Source organism: Lissotriton vulgaris, chromosome 11 (genome assembly GCF_964263255.1).
Source record: "Lissotriton vulgaris chromosome 11, aLisVul1.2, whole genome shotgun sequence".
Lineage (NCBI taxonomy): Eukaryota > Metazoa > Chordata > Amphibia > Caudata > Salamandridae > Lissotriton > Lissotriton vulgaris.
In genome coordinates this window covers 166488813-166512220 of record NC_141699.1, presented here as the reverse complement: position 1 = coordinate 166512220, position 23408 = coordinate 166488813, and the positions used below count along the sequence as shown (strand labels likewise).

Genomic DNA, 23408 nt, shown 5'->3' with positions numbered 1-23408 from the left:
CAAAACAGATAAATAAAAGGCACTGTCATTTACAATGTCAATAGCTTAAACTCTCGCAAATGCGAGGCCTATTGCATTGCAAATGCGTGCTATCAAATTTTTTTAGAACAAAGCTATTTGAGAAAATAGTCCTCGGAGGCTATAATTAAAGCCTACCTAGCAGCAACACACGTAACAGGGAGTGTCAACATGGGAGGTTACAAAATGAGACAAGGCGGTACTAAGGAGAGACTAGTAAACCTTTTGACCAATGAACAGCCAAAGTTTACAGTGGACAATGACACAAGCCAATGAAAAATGTGGGTATAGAGTGGGCAGAGCTTTAAGTCCCTACCTCAAAACAGCACGCTTCGCAGAGCTTGCCATGCTCGACCTAAAACCCTGCACGTTTCAACTGAAATCTATGCTTGGATGACATTGAGTCATCATAGATTCGGCACAAATCACATGGTTTACTTTTCAGAGTGATACAATAATAAAGCAGCATTAAAATGTAAAATATGCTGGGTCAATGAAAACACTATTTGGTAGATAGCAATTAGGCAATACCCACCATGTTTCGCACCAATTGTTATTTTCTACAATACTTGGCCATAGCAAACACAGACTGACAAGAAACCAAAATTCCTTTCTTGTTTTGTACACGTGACCCACTCATTCCAAATGTTGACAAGACGACACTATTCATTAAGGGCTGTTGCAGACCCTGGAAGGAGCACAACTAAGCCCTAATGCCGGCTTCTTCATCTGACCAAATTATATGATCCTGGGTACTGAACATTTGGCCTCATTCTGAGTAATACGGTTTCTACAGCCAGGAAAATAGTTTAAGGTAAAACGGTCATAGCACTTTAATACTGTGGCAATTTTTTCTCTCGAATGAGATTCATAAGCCAGAAAGGGGAATAATGTTCAGTTGTTGGTTTTACCGAATGTCATAACTATGCATTTTCCACTATTACTGAGATGTAAGAGCTAGAATTGGAAGGACAATGCCTCCAAGTTACATGGAGGAATGTTTGCAATGCAAGATCGTGGGTCCAAGCACAATCTGCAAACATAGAATTAAACAGCAGACGCAAATACCATTTGCACTCAATTTATAAGGGCCACAATGAGGGCCACCATATATCTCCAGTTATCTTGGTTGCCCTATGAGGCAATACTGGGGGCTCAGGGATACAAGTTAAGCACTGGTTTTATGCAGTTCCTAAAAGAAAGCTGAATTTTACATTACCATGATCGGAGGAAACCACAGAAGGAGTAAAGCATTATGTATGCATTGATGAAAAGTTAAGTTTTGCATTGCCTACATCCTACATTGTCAATCACAAAATGGTTATGACACCAAAGCAGACAACCTCTAACTTCAAGTTAAGGGAATGCTTTGTTCGTTTACCTCCAATAAATAGAAAGTCTTTAAAAAGACAAACTAATTCTTGTTTATACATTTAGGATTTCATTTACAATTCCTCTGTAATTCTTTGTATGCCGAGGTCTATGAACTTATAAAATACGCTGTATGAGATAGCTCTTTTTTATTATACATTGTCTATCTTCTGTAATTTCCCCTTTATAATTTTCATTACCTATACTTTTGAATAATTCACTTATTATTGTTACTTTGTATGAATTCATGTTACTCTATGATATTTTATATGTATTATTGTTTTCATGTATCCTTAACTTTTTCTTTAAAAACATTGAGAAAAAAAAACATGAGAAAAAAAAGACAAAAACGAGTACATGAAAATTGGTCTTGCAATGCTTTGCATTAAATGAGACATATGTTGTTGATAGTATTTCTATAAGTTTCTCCCCACAGTGGAGAACATGCTAAGATTGGGACAGGAATTCCTCAAAGTCAACCTGCCATTACTTACACTCTAAAGACATGCAAGGAGGTTTATTTATAATAATATGGAAGGAAGGCGCCCCATGTATGTATTATAAGGTCCAAGAGTGAGGGGGAATAATAATCCCTATAAAGAGATATTCTTGTCTGACCTATATTTCTTTAAGTGTGGCCTCCTCTGGCTCAGATGTTAGACTAGGCCATAACCCATATATCAAACATGACTCATTATTCAAATATATAAACAATTTATTTGTAATTTTTTTGTACATATAAAATATTTCTTTTTTTCTATAGATTTATAATAATACACTGTGATCTGAATTTACATCAGTACATGTAAATGATAACATATGTGATACAATTTATATATAATGAACAAATTAAACTTTATAAGACATAAATATAGGGACAAAGAAAATCATTTCATAAATAACATATCACACAACAAATGTGTCATACCATATCAATGATACAATACACTAAAGATCAAAAATAACCCCATGCTGCATCCTCACAGTCACACTCATCAGGCAAACACTCACTCATACCCTAACACACATACAAAGAACAATACCATTGCACTAGGAAATCCAAATATTGATATAGACATCCACTATTAACCTGATTTAAATTTAACAGGTCTAGATTTCTTCCACTCGTGTGTTGTCTTAGAAGCGGATTTTCCCTGAGGATAGATATGGTCAACGCACGTTTCGGCGGGGGAACTTAACAACTGCCTTCATCACGACCAGATTATTTACAATGAAGAATCTCAGGTAGTGGGCCGGGGTTATCTAAGCGGTAGAAGGAGTCCTTTGAACTCCTCAGTCTCTGTGCCCCTTAAAATATTGGCAAAGCTGAACTTATACACATTCGGTATACTCACACCTCCTATTCATACAGTAGATATCATGGTACAACGTTCCTAGTTGTCAAAATTCAGTGGGGAGTCAGATTCCATATGACCCTTTATCCTGTTCCACTGTCAAACGGGGTACAGCAAATAATTTAAATGGAGTGTTCGAGAGAAACCATATCAAACTGATTGTTTCTTGTACTTTGGACGTACAAGACTGTCATGGGTACGATGTGAGACGGACTGCCACGTTTAAGTACAAAGTCCAAGAAACGATCAGTTGGATATGGTTTCTCTCAAACACTCCATTTAAATTATTTGCTGTACCCAGTTTGACAGTGGGATAGGATAAAGTGTATAGCCTGCTTGAGAAGAAGTAAATCCATTTCCTTAAAGAGATCTGGAAGGTGACGGAGCAGAACTTTGCGCGTGGAACATTTGGAGGATGCTGAATGAATTCTAGCTTGTGGCCATGTTGGAAAATGTCTAGAACCCATCTGTCTGAAGTAATGGAGTTTCATTTATTTTTTCAAAGTCAACTTAGTTTCTTTTTCAATTTTCAGGAAAGGAAAAATGGTGCAATGCACCACAAAATAAGTTCCATCATATGTGCCCCAGCCCATACACAAGCCCGTTGTAGAAAGACCCAGCCCCTCCCTGAGCAGAGCAATGAATGTACATGTGCACAAACAGGTCACTTTTCTTTATTTCTCACGATCAGTTAATTGTAAACGTGATAGGCTCCATTTGTGCATTGTCCACAGTGTGCAGAAGGGTAGGGCGCTAAGTGGTGGAGTAGAGTTGTGCGACTACCGACAGGTGCAATAGGTCCCTTCACTTCCTGAATGTAACAAGCTTACAAGACGTGGTTTCACTTGAAGATTTTGCCCTGGTCAAAAGGTTTGCTGATGTGCTTGAACTCTCCCTCCCATGTAAAGTATTCTTTCACCATTGTCTTGCACTCTTCTCTGTCCACATCCAACTGCCGCCAGGTATAGGACTCATATTCGATTAGTCAGTCCTCACTGAGCGTGAAAGCCAAGTCCTGCCTGCAGAATACCCAGATGCCAGAGATAGTACTGTCATTATTGCTTCCAGAGAGTATGACCCTAGCAAAGCCATTCTTGCGCAGTTTATCCAGACGCTGAAACATTCCTGTGAGGAGGTTGCAGCTCATGAAGGTCTGTGTTAGCTCCTCAGGAAAGCCGTACTCTCCATACCAGACTAACCAGCCCTCCTTGTCGAAGTGTTCACAGAAGTATGGGATTGCCACAGCCAACGTGTCTTCATAAGAGTATTTCCTCTTGAACTCGTCCATGATGAAGGTGCTCTTTGGCAGGTGGGCATAGGAATCCTTGGACTTCGGTTCTGAAGCTAGCGCCTCCTCACACTCATCAGGCTCATCCACAGCAGCTGGCTTCTTATCTTCCTTTTTTTTATTTTTCTCTTCCTTCTTAGGCTCCTTTTCCTTTTTGAGGGCTTCCTTCTTGGGCTGCGCCTCTGAGAACTTCGTAGCATCAAAATGCGCCATCTTTTCACAGAGTTTCACCTCCCCAAGGACACTCTTGAACTGTGGTTGGTTTACGCAGGTCTCAAACCAACCATTTGTGTTAATGTATGGCTTCTGGAAAGATGGTTCTAGGACCTGTTTGTAGAGCCAGAGGAGCGCACACACCACTGAGATGTCAGCCAGGCCCACCCTGTCCCCCACCAGGAATGTGCGTGTCCTCAGATGTTTATCCAGGGCGCTCAGCACACACTTCACCTCCTCCTTGGCATGTTCCGTGGACTGCTTGTTGTATTGCATTATCCCAACGGTGGGAGATCAGCCACTTGCTTGCTGGAGGGACGATCTTGCTGTCGGCAAAGGTAACCCACTGGATGACTTGGGCAGCTGCCTCCCTGTTAATGCTGCGAAGCTCATCGTTACTGACATAGTAAGCAATGGAGCTACTCTCAAACACACAAAATCTGTCATTTCCCTCGAAGGTCGGAACCTTTCCCAAAGGAAACTTCCTGAAAAACTTGGGGGTCCTCTTGGTTTGTAGGAACTGAAAATGAGTTGGCCCAGACTTGACAGTTATCTTTGCACCACAGTACTGAGCAGCAATCAGGGCCTTGAATGCCCTCCAGTTGTCAGGGCATATGTAAAGAGTCCCGGTGGCCGCCTTGGTGAAGTGTAGAAAGGCTGGAGTTTCATTTTTGAAAGGATGCGGAGAAGTGATCGTGGTGTGGGACTATAGCAGCAGGGGCCTGATGATCTTCATTTCCTTCTATTTGAGTCTTGGGACTTTCCAGCAGATTGCCGCCTCCTGCATCCTGTTGGTCTTGAATAAGTTTGAGAGGTGAAGGACTGAAAAGACCGTTTGTATGGCTGGTAGGTAATCTGTATATATGGCTGGTACCGCTGCTGAAATTGTGGACGTGATCAGAATTGCCCCCGACCTCTAGCCCGAAAGGACTGAAAGCGGCACTGTTGGAGATTACCTAAGGCTTTGACCGTATCCTTCTCGATAGATTGTACCTCCTCGTCCATGTGCTTATTAAACAAGCACTTCCCATCAAAGGGCATATTTAAAACTTTGGCTTGCACCTCAGGTTGAAAGGTGGTTGCTTTTACCCATCTCTGGCGACGTAGGACCGACACTCCTGCCAGTTGCCGAAATGCAGTGGATGAAACGTCCATTGCTATTTCAATGAGTTCTGAAGATGCTCTTTCTCTTTCCACAAGAATATCTCTTGCTACTTTGTCTTCAGATAGATATTCCATTAGAGTAGAGCGGTCTGACCACATCTGCCGGTCAGATTTCCCTAAAATAGCCATAACATTAGAAGCTCTGATGGAGGTAGCTGCCAAAGCCTAGAACCTCTTCCCAATATTGTCATGGCAACGGCCCTCCTTGTCCAGTGGGGTAGTGCAGGGAGAGGCTGTGCTGCCTGCAGGATGACAGAGTCTGGCCTCGGGTGACCATTGAGGCATGCAGGAGAGTCATCTGAAGCCTAATATGTTTTTATCCAGTTTCGGATTAACCGCTGGAACGGAGGCAGGTGTCTTCATCAATTTTAGCCCTATTTGCCATAGAAAGTCCATTATGGGTATTGCTCTCACTGAAATTTGAGTGCCTGTTTTAAAATCATATAAGAAATACTCTGTTTTGTTGGCACTGGTAAGTTGAAACGTTTGGAAGCCCGCTCCAAAAGGTCATGGAATCCCCCAATATCTGCTGGAGGGGAATCCGCAGCAAGAAGGTAAGGAGATGGTGGCCTTGGAGCTATGTAGTCATCCCAGCGATCATGGGCATCTGTGTCTGTATGAATCTCTCCTTTTCTGGCTGAGCATCCTGAGTGCCCTCCAGGATGATTATAGGAGGAGGAGGAAGGATCGTCTCCCTTGTGGATTTGGGGGTAGTTTGGACCGGACGAATAGTGGGTACCTCTTAGGGAGGTAAAGGCCTCTAAAGAGCATTTGCGCCTGGAAAACGCTTGTAGTAATCATTAAGCATGTGAATGAGAACCAACACTAGAGACATTGGAACGTTCATTGATGGTTCCCTGAAGTGATGACGCTCCTCCTCTCGGTCATCAAAAGGATAGCGTTCCTGGAAGGGTTCTTGCCTCTGCATGGCAGATGTATCCCTTTCCTCAAATGAAAGTTCTCCTGCCAAATAAGAAGATGGATCATTGCCCTCAATGTACTCCTCATCAGAATCTTGGCACTTAACCCGTAACTGCGATGGACTGTATGCAGGGCCAAACATACCCTCATCTTCGGACTCTTGGAAGTCCAGAAGGCGAGCAGGAGGTAAGGGAGAAATCTTTGAATAGTCCTGAATTTTTCTGTGCTGACGGAGACTAATTCTTCCCTCTGTCAACGGTCCTGTTGACGGTGCAACTGTCAATGTGGTCATCTGAGGTACCGTCAACGGTGCGTGGATGGCTTGCATCTGCAGGAACGCCGTTTCTGGAACGGTCAACGAACCGGTCGTTGACGGCCTTGTCGTCGGTGACTGCTTCGTTGACAGACGGCCACGTCGACGACAACGTTGTTACCGTCGAAGCTCCCGTCGTCGTTGCTGCAGTCGACGTCTTAACCGTCGATGGTCGAGAAGATTGGTCTCCGACAGGAGTCAGAGGCAGACGCAGGAGCTGAAGATGGTTTGGAAGCCCCAACTGGGATTTCCCTGGCTTATTTTCAGCTCGGTCCTGAGATTTTGATCTTGTAGAGTCCCCATGATGTGTAACTGGATTCTTTTCTTTGAGGAAGAATGGGCCTTTTCCTCAGGTTCAGACTTCGAATCTTTTGCAGCCAGAGTAAGAGCTTTCCGTCACTATCTTAGATGGTTTTTGCTGAAAAAGTGCAGCAATATTTACATTCCCTGCGTTTGTGGTAAGGGTAGAGGCAATACAAACATTGTTTGCGAGGGTCTTCAGAAAATAGCCTACACTTTCCACAGGGCCTAAACAGCCCTTTTTTAGGCTCTGGCATTTCAAAGGCAGAAAGGTCAAAAGTATAAAGTCCAAGAAATACCTTGATAGTAGCGAAGGCTGAGACTGCAGGTCAAAAGTTGAGAAGAAAATACTGTAAACTGAGCAGAGCTCAAAGAGACTATCACACGACGTGCGGTAAGAAATCTGAGGTATGGTGTCTCTGTGGGGAAGGGGCACTCTGAGGTCACAGCTGTGATTGGCTGAAGTTTGGATGTTCTAAAATGATGCTGAAAAATTACTTAATTGAGTTTTTCTGCTCTATGGAGGCCTATCGTAATGTTGTAATACTGCTATTTCTTATGTTACAGAGGGACTCCCACCATGATGATGGGGAAGATTCAAGCATGTGAATCTTTAAATGATTCAATACTGGAGAATCGTGTGATTTGTGTAGCTGGAATTCCTCCCGCAGTAATCAGAAACTCTTGCTGCCATTTCCTTCCCACACATCACCCAGGGTATAAATGCCAATATTGTCCCAAGTTCTAAATCATTTTGTTGAATTATGTGTTTCAGACAGTTCCCCAGTCACAGAGGCATCCTATGTGTGAGTTTCTTATTCCACTGTGTCCATCACAGTACATCCCTCTAACACTGCAGGGCTGCTCTGGTGGAGGATGGAATAATTTCTGGGAAAATTATTACTATGTAGATTCCCCACAGCACTCTCAGTCATGTCACAGAGACGAACATTTCTTTTCTGCAATGTTTTTCTCCATTGTAGTGCATTCAGACAGAGAATGCTGCATTTTTAGGTACTCGGCAGTCTGAAGGCACAACCACAACGTACTCATTTTGCAGAAACAAGACAGAGGTTTTCGGGGATTTACCTGCGGGGGGAGGTGGGGTGGGGGTGGGGGGGCTCGTCACGGCCACACCAGTTTCTCGAACGTTCAGCACAGCGGGAGATTTTCCCCGCGTGCGAACATTCCAACGGCCGTGACGATCTCAGCTCTTCATGAGTGCAGCTCAACCAAGCCTCATGACGAGCTGAGCTCGTCATTAGCACGTAACGGGTTAACCACCTCTCCCCCTCCATCTTCATCTCAATAAATGGGAACCCTCGAGGTTCTAAGTCATGTCTGTAGGTGGGTGAACAGCAGGCACTATCTTGCTCTATAATCATGGGGAAAAGATTGAGAGCTTTTGGAAAGGGCTGCTTTGTCATTGCTTTAGATAGAGTCATGTGACAATCATAACATTCTTCTTGCCTTCAAAACTAAATTTAGATTAATTTACTGTTACTTACTAAATATTTAGGTATGATACTTCAAAAATATGTATGAACTATGATGTTGCTTATAATTTATAACTATAGCTCATAAGAGGTTTTTTTCCTTTCGAAAATATTTCCACGATATGCCCAAGTAGAACATGAGCCCACTCAGAGTTCAGTACTCTATAGTGTTACAGTACAATTCTCATTTTTTGACTTTTTAATATGGGCCTTATCTTTCCAGTCACCAGTGCTCAGCGTAGCAACTGTTTTACAGGTACTCTTTTTAGAAAAACCATGGGCAACTGCATTCTTCTGTTTCATTCAGGCTATATGGGGCATCGTTTTAAAGATAGGTTATCATTTTTAACTCAACCACGTGTTGCAAAATGCTCAGAAAAAACAGAGACCTGTGTTAATGACGAACAGTAGAAGGGAAATGGGAGTATTTTCTTTCCAAATGCGAGTCTTAGTTTTTCATAAAAGCCAGGGCTATTTCACCTCAGTTTCCTACTAAATTGTCTAACAAATATGCTCTCTGTTGACAATCCTGTCATATTAGCAGCGTGAATGGTTGCTGTGCAGAATTCTTTGGCAGGCGTCTTCAGCAGTCGCCTCAACGCTCGGCTAGAAACCTCAGCCAAAGCTAATGCTACTATCCCAGGTTTAAAATAAACCCTTTATAAATAAAGATCCAGCTCACTGTTGCAGAACAGATTGTATTAGGATTACTTCTGAATCAAATGCTATTCATTCTGGCAGCCCAATGCACAAATAACTATAAGAAATACTTAGCACCCACAGTCTATGAGAATCTCCAATAGCCCTCTTAGTCCACGAAATTTTCTTGTAGCCCCCTTGCATTTGGAAGTGCCTTGGCTGACCAAGTACTAATAAATAACTAGAACGCATGACAAAGCCGACGTGTATGTAAAACAGAGAACAGGAACCTGGGGTTATTCACATTGTGTGGGCATAGACCAACATGATAATACTCATTTCAAGCTGACTTTCTCACCCCCAAAATAACCACGGTTTGAACAGGGCGTTCTCAGACAATGGCTATCAGATTGCACCGACACACCTTATTTCCTAGTATTCTCTAAAACAAGCCAATTCCTGCACTGTATATACTTGAATTACAGAAGATCCTGCAGATGGACACAGACCACAGATGGCCATGGTTAGCCTTTATGAAATTAGGTGTTCCACAAGGAAAGAAAAGGATACTGGCTTATTAGTATGCAGGAGAAGTTAAGACTGGTTGTCCCACATCACCTGGAGTATTTCAAGCCAACAGCTTAAAGGTCCATCTGACGGAGGCAAGACCATTTGACAAACAGAAAACGATGACAAGCGTATGGTTTGGATGAATGCAGCTAGAAACTGAGATAAGCATAAGAAAAAAAATCAAGCACACAGTGTATAGGCTTATCTCATGACAAGCCAGCTGAGAAGCAGCCTCATTTGATAATACAATTTATAGGCGAGAAAATGTTGACCGTAATCACTTTTAACATTCAAAACTATATCTTTAAATCCCATACCTAATTTATTTTCAAGCTTATTAACAATTATTCACTTGAACTACATATACCAGTTTCTGGGATACTAAGTAAATAAAAACTGGACTGTCCCATTACTTTAGGAGGAGAAACTACGAGGCTCAGGTTGGATGCACCATATATTTGATTTTCAGATCCAGCATATTCAGATGTGCTATTAAAGGCAGGCTTAAGTCAAAAGGGTTTGTTTCTCAAAAGTATATTTTTATTCATTTTCCGAACAAACTTAGAGATGTCCATAGTGAAGAAGTTGCTCTCCACAAAACCTAAATAAAGTTTGTGAACCCGCCCGCTCCAATACATCCCTCAAAAATAATCCACCTCATGTGGATAGTTTTTAAAACTATTCTTTTGAGATTTTGAATTAAGGCATAACAATTCACAAATTAATAGTAAGTGAGAGAATGCTAAGGTGCAGAACAAAGATCACCCCAGTTACACAAGAATCAATTTGTGAAAATAGCAAAATAAAGTGATAACTTAGTCACAGCTCTGAGGTAATTGGAGAAGGCTGTGGATGAATGCAACAAAAGTAACTTCAGACTTTGTAGTTTTGCAGTATGCATTATGATTTTGCATTGATCGATTACATTTTATTTTTCACTAGTTGAATTACTGGCATTGCCTGAAAATGTTAACTGGGGCCAAAACATTTTGGAATGGGAGCTACTAGATTAATTCCCAAAACGCTAGTCTTTAGTCCAGTTCTGTAAGTTATGTCTTCCATGCACCTACTAACATCCTAGTCACAAGCTCAAGCCTTAGTTGGGCCAAAAGCGCAAGGTTTCACAAGAGCAGCCACCTATGTAATTGAGCTTTGGAAGCCCAGTGCAAACCACCCTAGAAGAGTGCCAGGCTGGGCAAACAGCATCTGGTGAAGAGCTTCCCTTTGAATCCTGGTGCTGCTGTACTTTCAGAAGTCTAGGACGAAACAAAATGAAGAGTAAAGTTGCAGCCCAAAGGTTTCCCTCACTTCAATTCCAGTTTCTGCCATGAGCTCGCAAATAAATGTATTAGTCTTGGAAAAGCAACGTAAGCATGTCCATGCAAACACAGAGGAGTGTGTTCTGTGTCCCAACCTATGTCTAACAATCTACTGAATTGCATCTTCGTAAGACCCATGTTCCTCACACTGTCAAGACCCCCACCCCCGCCCACTCTCTGTATCCTAATGTTCAGAGCTCCAACCGCCCCTACCGGCTGACCAAACTTGAAAATTGCATAACCAAAAATTCACGTTCACTTCTTTGGGAAGATGGAAGCGTTATGGAGACAATTCTCTGTCTCTTGTTCCAACCTTCCCTCACTCCAATCCACCGGTTATGGAACCTTCCAGACCTTCGAAGAAGCCTTGGGTGGAAAGAAAGGCCATGCAAGAAACCATTAACACATGAAAATGTATTCCTCTTAATTACCAGAGTGTATGAACATCGGATATGAGGAAAGTTGACCCACAGTAACAGTCCTCTAACTCAAAAGGAGTACAGGACGAAAATGACCACAATGTAATCAATATGTTGTACCCATTTTCAGTGCTATCAAAGACTTATTGTGCTGCAAACTGAGCAAAAACTATTTCCAATTGGACCATAAGGAATCACAAACTACAGGTAGGCTTTCGGTTACACAGCTGAACGTCTGTCCAAGATGCCTTGTTGAACCTAGGGTCCAGGCCTTCTTCACAAAATGTTTCATAGGTTTACAGCGTTCTTCCTCACTCGGTGTTCAAATAAGCCACTGGTTTGAAGTTAGACACTTAACTCCTTGGGGTGTCTTGTTGTAGGAGTACGTTTTCCTGTGACTGCAGTGTCCTTAGTTAATAAAGCTGGAGGAGCGAATAGAATAAAGGGTATGCATCAACGCTCTTTTGGTGACGGTGGGAATGACAGCATTTGTATTGTGTCCATAATCATGAAAGGGTCTTTTGGCAATGGGGATAAAAGATCAATTCAAAAAGAAACTGTATATAACTTACGAAATCTTCAATGGATGGGACGGTGGGAAAATTCAAGAGATCCAGTAGAAGATGGGATATTTATGCAAAGAACAATTACGTTTTCTCAATATTGCGAGATGGCAAATAGTATCCTACCCTCAGACCTGCTAACTCAATCTCTGAAAGTGTGCTCTTTAATACAGCTTTTCCTTTCACAGTCTTTACTCCCAACTGGAATGCTTATCTCCCTCTTCAGGGCCCATGTACTTCCTTGACAAAGATTGCTCAATAGGATTCATTGATTTGGTCTATATAAATAACGACTTTTTTTTATTCATTACTATTATTTATTGAACTTGTTGAAGACACCCCACCTGGACCTGGACCGGAATACAGTTACTGGGAACATGTGGCTTATATTTAAAAGGACAGCATACAAACAGAATTGAACAGTAACCATCGGGTTTTTTAATGGACATATGGACTTGTGCTACGCAGCATTCAGTCAAGATAAACATTGATAGATTTTTAGTTACTATTAGAAAAAAGAAGGTTGGCAAAACACTGGCTCGGCAATGGAACCTCAGTGGTGAAATTATGGAGGAAAGACGTTGCTGAAAGGAGTGCAGCTGGAGGAGCTAGAATGAAAGTGGTGCAAACTGATCCCAAGCTCATGAAAGATTTAGAATTATGGCATGTGTAAACCAGGGAATTAAGGCTTACACTAGATGAGCACTCGCCATGAGGGGGTATCGGCTAGTCATGCAGGCAAGATCCGATGTTACATATTATGATGTTGCTACATGACGAATTAGAACGTGCGATGAGGGAAAACCCCTGATGAGATGGAGATTTGTGAAACGCCTCGGACCTTAAGGAGGTAACTGCAGTACCCAAGGAATGCTTCCCACCCATATCTCTGGCATGTGTTTCTTCTTTACTGTTCTGCTTTTATGTGTAATGAGACTTTGATACACAGCTAAACGAATGCACACAATACAATATATCCAAAATGTGTGTGTTTATATATATCTAAATAAAGAAAAAATATAATAAATTATCTTTTAAGAAGAAAAAAAAACTTGTTGAGATGGAGTTCCAGGCACACACACATGATCTGCAGTCTCAGTTTTCAGCTTACAATTATCACCTAATCACTCTGCGGTTTGATGAGAATAAGAACGTTGAAAACAAGTCCTACCATTGTTTCCCTGGAGATTTTCCTATCAAGAAGGCACATAAGGTCAGAGTCATACTTGCCTTGGGTGCACATTTCAGCGTATCAGATGTATGTCCTAAATAAAGAGACAAGGCCTTCGTTGCACTAAAACAAAGACATTTTGGGGTAGAGGGCAGTTACTTCGCAGTTTGAGAAGCCATTTAGAAAGAATAGGAACTCCAAATGTTTTTTCTTTGCACCAAACTTGTAATACTGCTCAGCACAGGTTTATATTGAAAATATTGACTAATTCTCTTTGAGTGCTATACCAGTTGGTCCACTAGTTAGTCAAGGCAATGAAAACCAGGTGGCAATTGCCCAAGCTAACACAAGAGAACTGCTTTTTGCGCTTAACTCTTCATGGAGAGTAGTGCTAAAACTAGTTCTAATTCACTATGCAACAGCTTTTACATAAACAAATTAGTCTAAATAATATTTTTACTAGCTGCAAAGGGTATGAGAGTGTTATCAGCAACGTCGACCATCAGTTTTTTGTAGGGCATGGGGGACTTCTCCATGTCACATTTCAGAATATAGAGAAAAAATATATACAAGCAATTTAAACGGAATCCATTTATATGGCCATTGGTTATCCTCAATATCTGACAGGTTGACACCACTCCAGAAACCAAATTGGACACCTCTGGTCTAATCATACAGTTTAACAAATAAGGCATGATAGACGGAAACATCCAGGTGAAATGGGCACCGTAAATTGTGCAGCTATTTCATGAGGACCATATAGAATGAAGAAATGACTGCTTCTACTCTAATAAACTATGTTACAATGTAATTACTGGGGTATCAACTACTCATCCAAACCTCACTCTAAATACAATGCAGGAGACAACCTCCCCACTTTCTCATCACTCAGATTTTATTCCTCTCAGTTTACACATTTCGGGAGTGTTTTTCCTGTCAAATTAGAAGTCTGTATATTTTGTGGGCATACTGATTTTCATACTATCAAAAGGTCTATTTTCACCATCAGAGATGGAAACAGATGCAGTTAATAGTAGCAAAGACTAGAAGTGAACAAAATGATTGCCAATGAATGTGGCTTTTAATGTGGGAAAATAATTAGCTCATCCATATTTAATCAGAACATCTCTTGTGATGTATAGGTCTTTCCTCATATCGATTCTTGAAGAAATCGCATGCTGGTATAGGGACAATTCATGCAGAAATCATTGTTGCAGAGAATCAAATCATGGAATTCAGGAGGGTGGGAACCCGAGAGTACGTAGAAGATACTTGTATGGACTCCTGGGGTAGAGCCCCAGAAAGCCATGACTTACAATTTTCGATAACTGTTCAGATTCTTTTTATGGAATGCATTATAAAAAACATTTTAGTACTTTATTATAGTGATATAGTTTGTTTAACATAGAAAATAATATGGAAAATATACATTGTACATTCTAAAACAACTAGTGCACAGTAAAATTAACAAGCCTTTTCTACGTAGTCACCACAAATGATTTGCTTTTTGCTGTACCTATATTTTTGCTGGCTATAAAACTCTGCATTTCACCGCTGTCAACCAATTGTAAAGTGCCTATGCTCCCCATTTAAACTTGGTCAAACTGGCATACTGCTAATTGGTACATTTAACTTACCTACATGTCCCTAGTATATGGTACCAGTGCTTAATTTGAGCAGGTGGTTTCCGGTGCTTGGCACTGGCACTTAATTGTCAGCACCGGTGCTTGTGACAGCCTGCCACAAGGTGGTGCTGTATAGCTAATTTTGAGATGACCACAACAATAGTTAATTATTAATGCTATATTCAGTAAGAAAAAAAAGCAGACTATTACCTGCCTCCCAAACCATTCTTATAGCTTTGGGGGCCTGAAAAAGTCCAAAATGGCACTTGAAGTGTGATGGTTGGAAGTTGTGTTCTTACTATCATTGGCAGTATCGCAGGGCAATATGTGGTGTAAGCTGTAGTGGCCTACAAACAAGAGCCCTGGCACTTTTGGTACAAAATGCACACAGGGCCTGGAAGTTAGAAGCCACTAGTGAACTGCAGCACCTGTTAAACCATCCTACAGCGCTTTTGGAAATACTGCTTCAGGCCTACTCTGTGTAGCCTGACTGTAGTAGTATAAAAACTGCAATTCGACCTGTCAAAATAACCTCTTTTGACAGGTCAAGACCTCAGTTTTAAATATTAAGTCAGTCCTGGTCCACAAGGCAGGGTGCATTGTATTTGAAAGTAGGACATTAAATGTTGATATTTCCTTACAATAACAAGCACCTAAAAGCTATTTTCACTGTGGCAGTGCTAGCCCTTCTATGTAGAAAATTAGAGTAAAGATTAAAGTCGTAATACTGTATCTCAGGAATGGGACTTGCTAGAAAAAACAACTATTTTTGATCGTTATTAAAAAATCTAATTCAGTCAGAATATTAATAAAGATTAAGAAAAAGTAACTACCCCTTACCTGCCTGAACTGTTACTTGGCTAATTAGCATAATACCCTGCCAGGTCTCAGTGGCGTAACAATAGTCCCTGCAGCCCTGTGGTGCAGGTGTGCACGAGGTCCAGGGGGGCCTTCTCTGGAATTGTGCAAGGGCAGTGGGACCCCTGGTCTTAAAGCTCCTGACTGAGCCCAGCGTGTGGTGAAGGGGGTGAGGTAAGTAGCTCCATGAGCAGTGCAGGGGAGTCCCCTCCACTTTCATCAAGCCACTGCCAGCTGTCACCCAGTTATTAGCTTTGACTAGGTGTGAAATACATATCAGAAGTAAACAATAGGCTGGTATGAACGGGTAGAGATCACACCTCTGAACCACACGCAATATGCAGGGTGGAGGCTATGTGCATCCCTTCTGATACTACAGTGTCAAAGCCCAATTGAGAAGTCTGCTGGGTTTACATATAACATCTTGGGGTGCACTTGAAAGGCCAACAGCAAGATGGCAAGACAATTACTGTGTATACACGGTCTGCTTGCTGAAGGACTTGCTTGGTCCCACCAGATGTTAGTGTGGGTTTTACATATAGCACTGGGGGAAATTTAAAAGGAAGAAAACCATTGTGGTGCATCCACTGTAGGGTTGCTGTAAAACACTGCTTTTGGACTACCAGAATTCAAGTTTATTGGGGGTACAACTGCTGTCTCAAACTGGATTTTAGTGTTGGATGCGGGAGGACACTAGGATTACCATTGTACACTGTCCACACACACACCCAGCCTTCAGGACCCATGCTTAGAGTGGCTGAAGGCTTTTGCCATGTTGAAAATGCCAAAAGTGGCGACAGTTGGCCCAGGGAACTTTTACCTGATTTGGTAGGGAGTGCCTAGTGGTTATTCCCACCCACCAACTTGAGCCAGGCATAAAATGTGGCACTACTGGACCTGAGGAAGAGTAGAAGAGGATGGGACCTGTTGTCTAAGAACTGAGAGGAGACCTGATGGACTGGACCTAGAGAGAAGAGAGAAGAGATAAAAAAAAGAGAAGAGAAAAAAAAAGAGAGAAAAGAGAAGAGATAGAAGAGAAAGAGAGCAAAAGCGAGAGACTTTGTTCAGCCACTGTCCAGCTAACCATTGACAACTGGACCTGGATTGAACCCGGCTGTCAGTCACTGGCTGACACCCTGCGAGTCTCCAAGTGCCTCCCCTGAATTCATGAGGGCTTTAGAAGTATACTCCTTTGTTGGATTGGGACATAGTTCAAGTTCAGAAATTTGTATAGCGCACTACTCACCCAGAGGGTCTCAAGGTGCTTGAGGGAGGGGAGGGGAGGGGGGGTACTTTATTTATCGAATATCCAAGTTTTAAGTTGCTTTCTGAAGGAGAGGTGGTTCTGTGTAAGGCGGAGGTGGGTGGGGAGAGAATTCCGGTTTTGGCGGCTAAGTAGGAGAAGGATCTTCCCCCCGTGGTGGATCTGTTGATGCGCGGAATAGCGGCCAGGGCCTGATTGGACGAACAAAGTTGGCGGGTGGGGGAGTAAAAGGACAGGCGCGTGTTTAGGCATTCGGGTCCTAGGTCGTAGAGGGCTTTGTGTGCGTGGGTGAGTCGGAACGTTATCCTTTTGTTGACGGGGAGCCAGTGGAGGTCTTTCAGGTGACCGGAAATGTGAGCCTGGCGGGGGATGTTTAGTATGAGTCTGGCTGAGGCGTTTTGGATGCGTTGGAGTTTTTTCTGTAGTTTGGCTGTGGTTCCGGCGTAAAGGGTGTTGCGGTAATCCAGTCGGCTTGTGACTAGTGCGTGGGTGACCGTTTTTCTTGTTTCGGTAGGTATCCAGCAGAATATTTTTTTGAGCATGCTGAAGTCAGTTGGTTAAATCTTTGACCAGGTCAAACCTAGTTGGTGTATCCGACCCGGACTCCATCTCAATCCGCTTCAAATTTCCCCTTGGTCCTGGTATACCGCAATCATTAAATATCATTGGCAGTTTGCTCTGATTGGTGCTATTCCTGCATAAAAGGGAAAAAAAGGGATAAAAAAACTCCTCTCTCCAGTTCCCTTTGTTTGATTTTTTTTACTTTGGGGTTAATGTGTTTAATACATTTTACTCTGATTTTTCTAATTTGGTTCGGGATTTTTCTGGTTCTACATCTCGACTGTATTATTGTTTTGGTACTGAATAAATACCTAACACATTGCCTCCAAGTTAAGCCCGTCTGCTCTGTATCATTGCTACTAGGGGAGGTCGATAATCACCCATCCCACTTAATAATCCAATTATTAAATCAACAGGACTGGCAAGGGCCTGTTGGTGCGATGGTTAGATTTCAATTGTTGGCTGTAATATGTGCATTGAAAATCAAAAGAACAAATCGTGCATACTTAACGCCCAAGCGACTCCAGTGCTACTATCCAAACTCACAGTTCTCTTGCCCCTGCTGTTAAGCCCCTAGTGCAACCTTCTGCCACATGTTATGGAACGGTCCTGCAACGCAATCCAAAACAGTGCGAGAGGTAACAGGGCTCATGACACAACTACATGGGAGGCCTGCACGCTCGGTATATTCCGACGTTGAAAACCACTGTAAAGTTCAGACATAATTTGCATCTCTGACTCTCCTGTTGGCAAAGTGGCATTGCCATGCACTGGCAAACGCCCACAGGGCCTCCGCTGGCAGCCTGGACAGGAGCGGTCAATAAATGGGGAGCGTCAGAGGGAGATGCTCTTCGACACAAAGAGGTCCGAGGAATGCACAAGTGACGCATCTCCACAGAATGGGCATCGCTGCTCCAGTGCTTTAGGCATACCACAAAAAGCACCCAATCCCTCTCCATATCCCCCCAATTACCCCAGACACCGAATGGTACATCCACTCCCACAGATGCAAACGAAACCTCCCCTCATCAGAGCACTCCATGTACCTTACCTGAGGGGACGCCACAGACAGTCCACCTCAAGACTCATCAAAAGCAGGCCTCGCCTATAATCACATCCCCATAAAAACGAACACGTGAAAAACACACCCCCACCCACCTACCGACACCACCTCTACCCTGCGACCTCCCCCCCCAGTGTATTTCCCGGTTCACAGTTGATTGTTCTCAACAATAGGAGTTCCTCCCTCCTAACGATTCTTTCCCAATATAGACTCCCTCAGGCAATATTACCACCTAGAGATTGCCTCGCACACAAAGTGGAAACAGCCTTATACCACCATTATGCCAGTTTCCTAATTATTCCAGGGGTGGGCAGGTAATGCTATTTTAACTGGACGTATCGCCACAAATGATGGAACCCTCCATAGGGACTAGCACGCAGACTATGGTTATCTTATGAATTAATTATGGGCACTGGTACCGCTAGCTCAGTTAACAAGTATTGCCTTTCAAATCAGCAAAAGGGTTTCAGCTCTACAAATGAAATATGTAGGCAAAAGAGGAGTAAGAGGGACAATCACATGGGAGAGGAGAAGGATATAACAAGTACTCATCATACCTGCCAACTTGAAGAATCTCACTGAATGAGGAGGGGATGGGGCCTAGGAGGGAGCAGTGCCTCATGCCTAGAAGTACCTACGAGGCACTTTTGAACCTCACCCCGCCCCCAGCCGCCCCCCCTCCTAAAAACTTTTTTTTTATAGCTTGCTGAGGCCGATGTCATGGGGGTATTCAAACCCCTTAATGGAGGTCGGCAGTTCAAAGCCTCAGAAATTGAGCTGGAAATCCACCACTTACAGTAGTTTCCAGCTTGTTTTCCCTGCCACCCTGTGATATCGGCTTCTCACTGGGAAACCATGTGATGGGACCCGCTATTGTGTGTCCCACGGTGGCACCATGAGAGTGGACAGGTAGGAGTCAGTGCCATGTATGGAGACCTAGATCTAGTTAAACAAGACGGCAGATGGGAGAGTAAACATACGACATTTGATCATTTACTTCGGTACAAATTCTCATTACTTCCACTAACTTTTAATGAGGCCTGCATTATCTTTTACAGATTGTACCAAAAAGCAGAGGAAAATATTATTACATTTATTCTTAGCAACGTGTGCTATTTATGTGTTTAAACCATCATAATCACACATGCACAAAACCATACACACACACACACAATATGCTTAAACGGGATTGTGCTAAATTTAAAGTGAGATGCGCAGAAGTGATAACTGTACATTTGTGTTTAAAGTGCATGCATGTATGAAGAGATGGGCATTGGTGAGCCAGCCCTTTCCCGGAGGTGGGTCATGATGGCAGCTTGACACTCACCAGACGCCTCTTGGTGGTGTTACTATCTCACACAATGCAGGTAGCAGATCAGATGCTCAGCAGAGTGTATAGCCAGGTTAATATGTAGTTAGTACCTTGCCGGCCTCAGATGGGAAGCAGTCGACCACAGACAGACGATGTCTCTAGGACACAGAGGTGACCAGTTGCAGTTCTCCCCCAATCGAGGGAAAGCAGTTTCAGATCTTATTTATATATTTACTTTTAGAAGCAGTTTAATTTACATCTCATTTTCTGGGACCCTCACAATAGTCCTTCTAAATAACAGCTGAATTGAGTCAGATCATGGCTGGAAGTGTTAATAGAAAAGTAGAAATTTAAGCTTTATTGAGAATGGGATAAAGGGGTTGGTTCTTAATGCTGGCAAGTGGGCTTCCCATATTTTTGGGCGTTCCCAGAGAAACATCTCTTCAGTGTACTTTTTGTAGAACAGTTTTCAGTTGAAGAGAGTTCACACCTGGCAGTCTGTAGGATCCTTTTACAATAACGAGTTTGTGTGTCACACAGCTCGGTGTTCGTCCATGTTGAAACTGGAGTATAACACAAGCGTTCTATAATGGACTTCCGACCTCCACAAAGAGTATGGAGTTTGATCATAATGGGGGTGATCTTGTCATATGTTTTTGGAACCAAAAACTTGCCAAGCTGCAGCAGTGAGGGCCGCTCTGAGCAGCAGGGGCGGCTGGTGACATTTGAAAGTGGTGAAGCGTAAATACTGCACTGTGGCGAGCGCGCGCAGCGAGCGAGGCCCAACCACCTATGGGGGATTCGGGGGTTCTCCCACGAGAACATTTTGAAAAAAGAGTGGGCAAATGGTGCATTCTTAAGCACCCTGGACTCACACAGGCACACTCCTCACCCTGCGCTTACACAGACATCACCAACCCTGCACGTTCACAGACATCACTCACCCTGGACTCACATAGGCACACTGCTAACCCTGCGCTCACACAGACATCACCGGCCCTGCACTGTCACAGACATCACTCACACAGGCACACTGCTGACCCTGCGCTCACACAGACATCACTCACCCAGGACTCACACAGGCACACTGCTGACCCTGCGCTCACACAGACATCACTCACCCAGGACTCACACGGGCACACTGCTCACCCTATACTCACACAGACATCACTCACCCAGGACTCAATTTTGTTCACTCTCCCTTGCTCTTTAAAATGGTGGTGCCTGTATATACATTAGTGCAGACACAGTGTGTCAAGTTTGGCCACCCTAACTACGCAGCCTCCTTTCAGCTGCTTGGCAAGCTTGGGAGCGGCCTGACGCAACAGAAGGCCTGTTTACGCCAGCCACCACTGGCGAGTCAGACTAGGATATCACCAAATCCATACAATGCTCATCCTTTAGAGATGCCACAGTCTGCTCAACATCTCGGCATTTTGCTCAAGTTGCCACTCCACACTGTTTGTGAGGCCTGTCTGCATGAAACGCTGGAGCCAGTAGGTTTCCATATTAAAAACATAATGCAATGCCCCCTAGAAGCGACAGTAGCAAAACTCTACTAAAGCACTGCCGCATGACAAAATGAACAATGCACACATTCTGAACTGAAAACTGGCTAGCCCATCAATATACATACAACTGTGATGAGCAAAAAACACAGAGCATGTATAGGTTTCACTTTTTAACAATCATGTTGCTTAGATTTAGGTGACCGTTTTGACCAATAATTGGTAATTGTCTGTCCACGGTTACAAAACGTTGTGTTTCATCTATCCCTTAAAGAATAATATTCATAATGTGTATAGAACCGTTCACAAAGCGACTCGTCAAATGGATGGTGATGTTTACGTCAGAGTGGATGACGTAGGACTGCTAGGGTTCGAACATGGGATTACTGCAGCAAAGGCTTAACCCATGGAACTATCCTACCAGTTGGAAGTAATCTAGAATAGACACTCTCGCTCTGTTCTGCTACTGATGACGATTGTTTGACATGCATCAACTTCAAGGTCGGAAACAGAGCAATGATGTTATAGCTATACATTTTCTATGCGAAGAGGTCAAGAGATGAACGCATGAACACTTTAACAAACTGATAAATCAATGCAGTACTCGCGAGGGGGGGGCAGGGGGGTTGCGGGGGGAGGGGGTCGCGGTGGGGGGTGCGCCAAGGGAGATAACATTAAGAAAACTTACCTGACCGCCTCTGCTCCTGGTCCGCGTTGGCACCTCATCTCCAAACAGGAACCGGAACAGGAACAGCAGCACCGAGATGCAAACCCTAAGCCAATCTGCAGCGCCAGGGCACAGTTAACCCTCGCCCGCAGCACGCCCATTAGGAGACCTAATGGGCATGCGCTAACAAGTTAAAACACAAGTGCGCATGCGTGGGCACGGTGCGAAAATTCGCCCTCCGTCCCCACTCATGCACACTTGTGTTGTGCTGCTGCCCCCATGTCTGACAATGCATGTCAGTCAACATGACGCACGGTCTGACGTCATGCTGGCTGGCATGCATTGTCAGTTCTCCCTCGGCGTCTGTCTTTGAACTTAAGTAAACTATTCAGTTTACTTAAGTTCAGAAACGTCAGAGCTGCGGGCGGGGGGGCTACGCTCCCACGCCCTAATGGACGCACCGCGCCTGCTGAGCAGAGCTAGGTGGATTCTGGGTATCCCAGTCAGTTGCAACAGTTGAGTCTGGAGAGTAACTACACTATTGTAGTAAGCTTTTCAGCTAGAATAACAGATCTGATTTTCCGGAGAAGCTCGATTTCTTGTTGGGTGCCTCTTGCAAAGGCATTGATTTGAACATACAGATTCAGGTTGTCAGGGGTGAAAGTGAAACCCAGTAATTCTGCAGCTTCAACAATGGCTGGTTTACACTTGAGAAGGTTTCGCTTCCAGTCTCTTTTGAGGCTTGCTCTTACAGTCATGGCAGTGGGCCCAGCTCTCCTCCGCAAATTTCTGCACACGGTTCAGCTCTGGCTGCGGGCAGGTGCTGTCACACCCTGAGATCCTACTTTCATCCCACAATTAATACCTTCAATACTGAGGCAGGTGCATTCAACCATATGTCCTGCTGCCCTTCTGTATACGGCTAGTGCATCCATGGATAGTGGTGAGTGAGAAAATGGGAGTCACGTTGAGAAGTTTTATAAATATCAGCGACTCACTGCACTAGCCACCACAAGATCAGGTAAGTCACAATTCAAATTTAGAGGTCACAGTGGTGATGAGTGCTTGTGCACGGATGCCCTCAGAAGAAATGGGAAACCGTGTGTGCTGGTTAATTGGCATGTCAGCAACTTATGGCAAGTCAGTATAGTTTAAGCACTAAGTAGGCAAGTGTTAGCAGTTTGCTGCGCCACACCACTAAATAATGCATTTACATTTAAAGTAGTGGCAACATTTTGCAGGTTAGTAAATTAGCAAATAGTAGCCCTGTCTGGCCACTCAATACGACTTTGTGGCAAGGCTTTGATCTGTCACTGCACATGTCCTTCCCCGAGCAGTGTGGAGGCGGAGGTGCAGTCATAGCAGGACAGGTAGCAGAGGGTGCCAGGGGCGCACTTCATGTGCTAATTAATGCACATCGAAGCATCAGC

At 43.4% G+C, this 23408-nt stretch overlaps 1 protein-coding gene and 1 pseudogene across 3 annotated transcripts in view; both read right to left on the bottom strand.

Annotated features, from left to right (window-relative positions):
* The window catches only part of SH2B3 (SH2B adaptor protein 3), a 657750-nt gene that overhangs the window by 490232 nt on the left and 144110 nt on the right, over positions 1–23408 (bottom strand). The window lies entirely within an intron of this gene.
* Positions 3586–5538, bottom strand: LOC147679468 (elongation factor 1-gamma pseudogene; annotated as a pseudogene).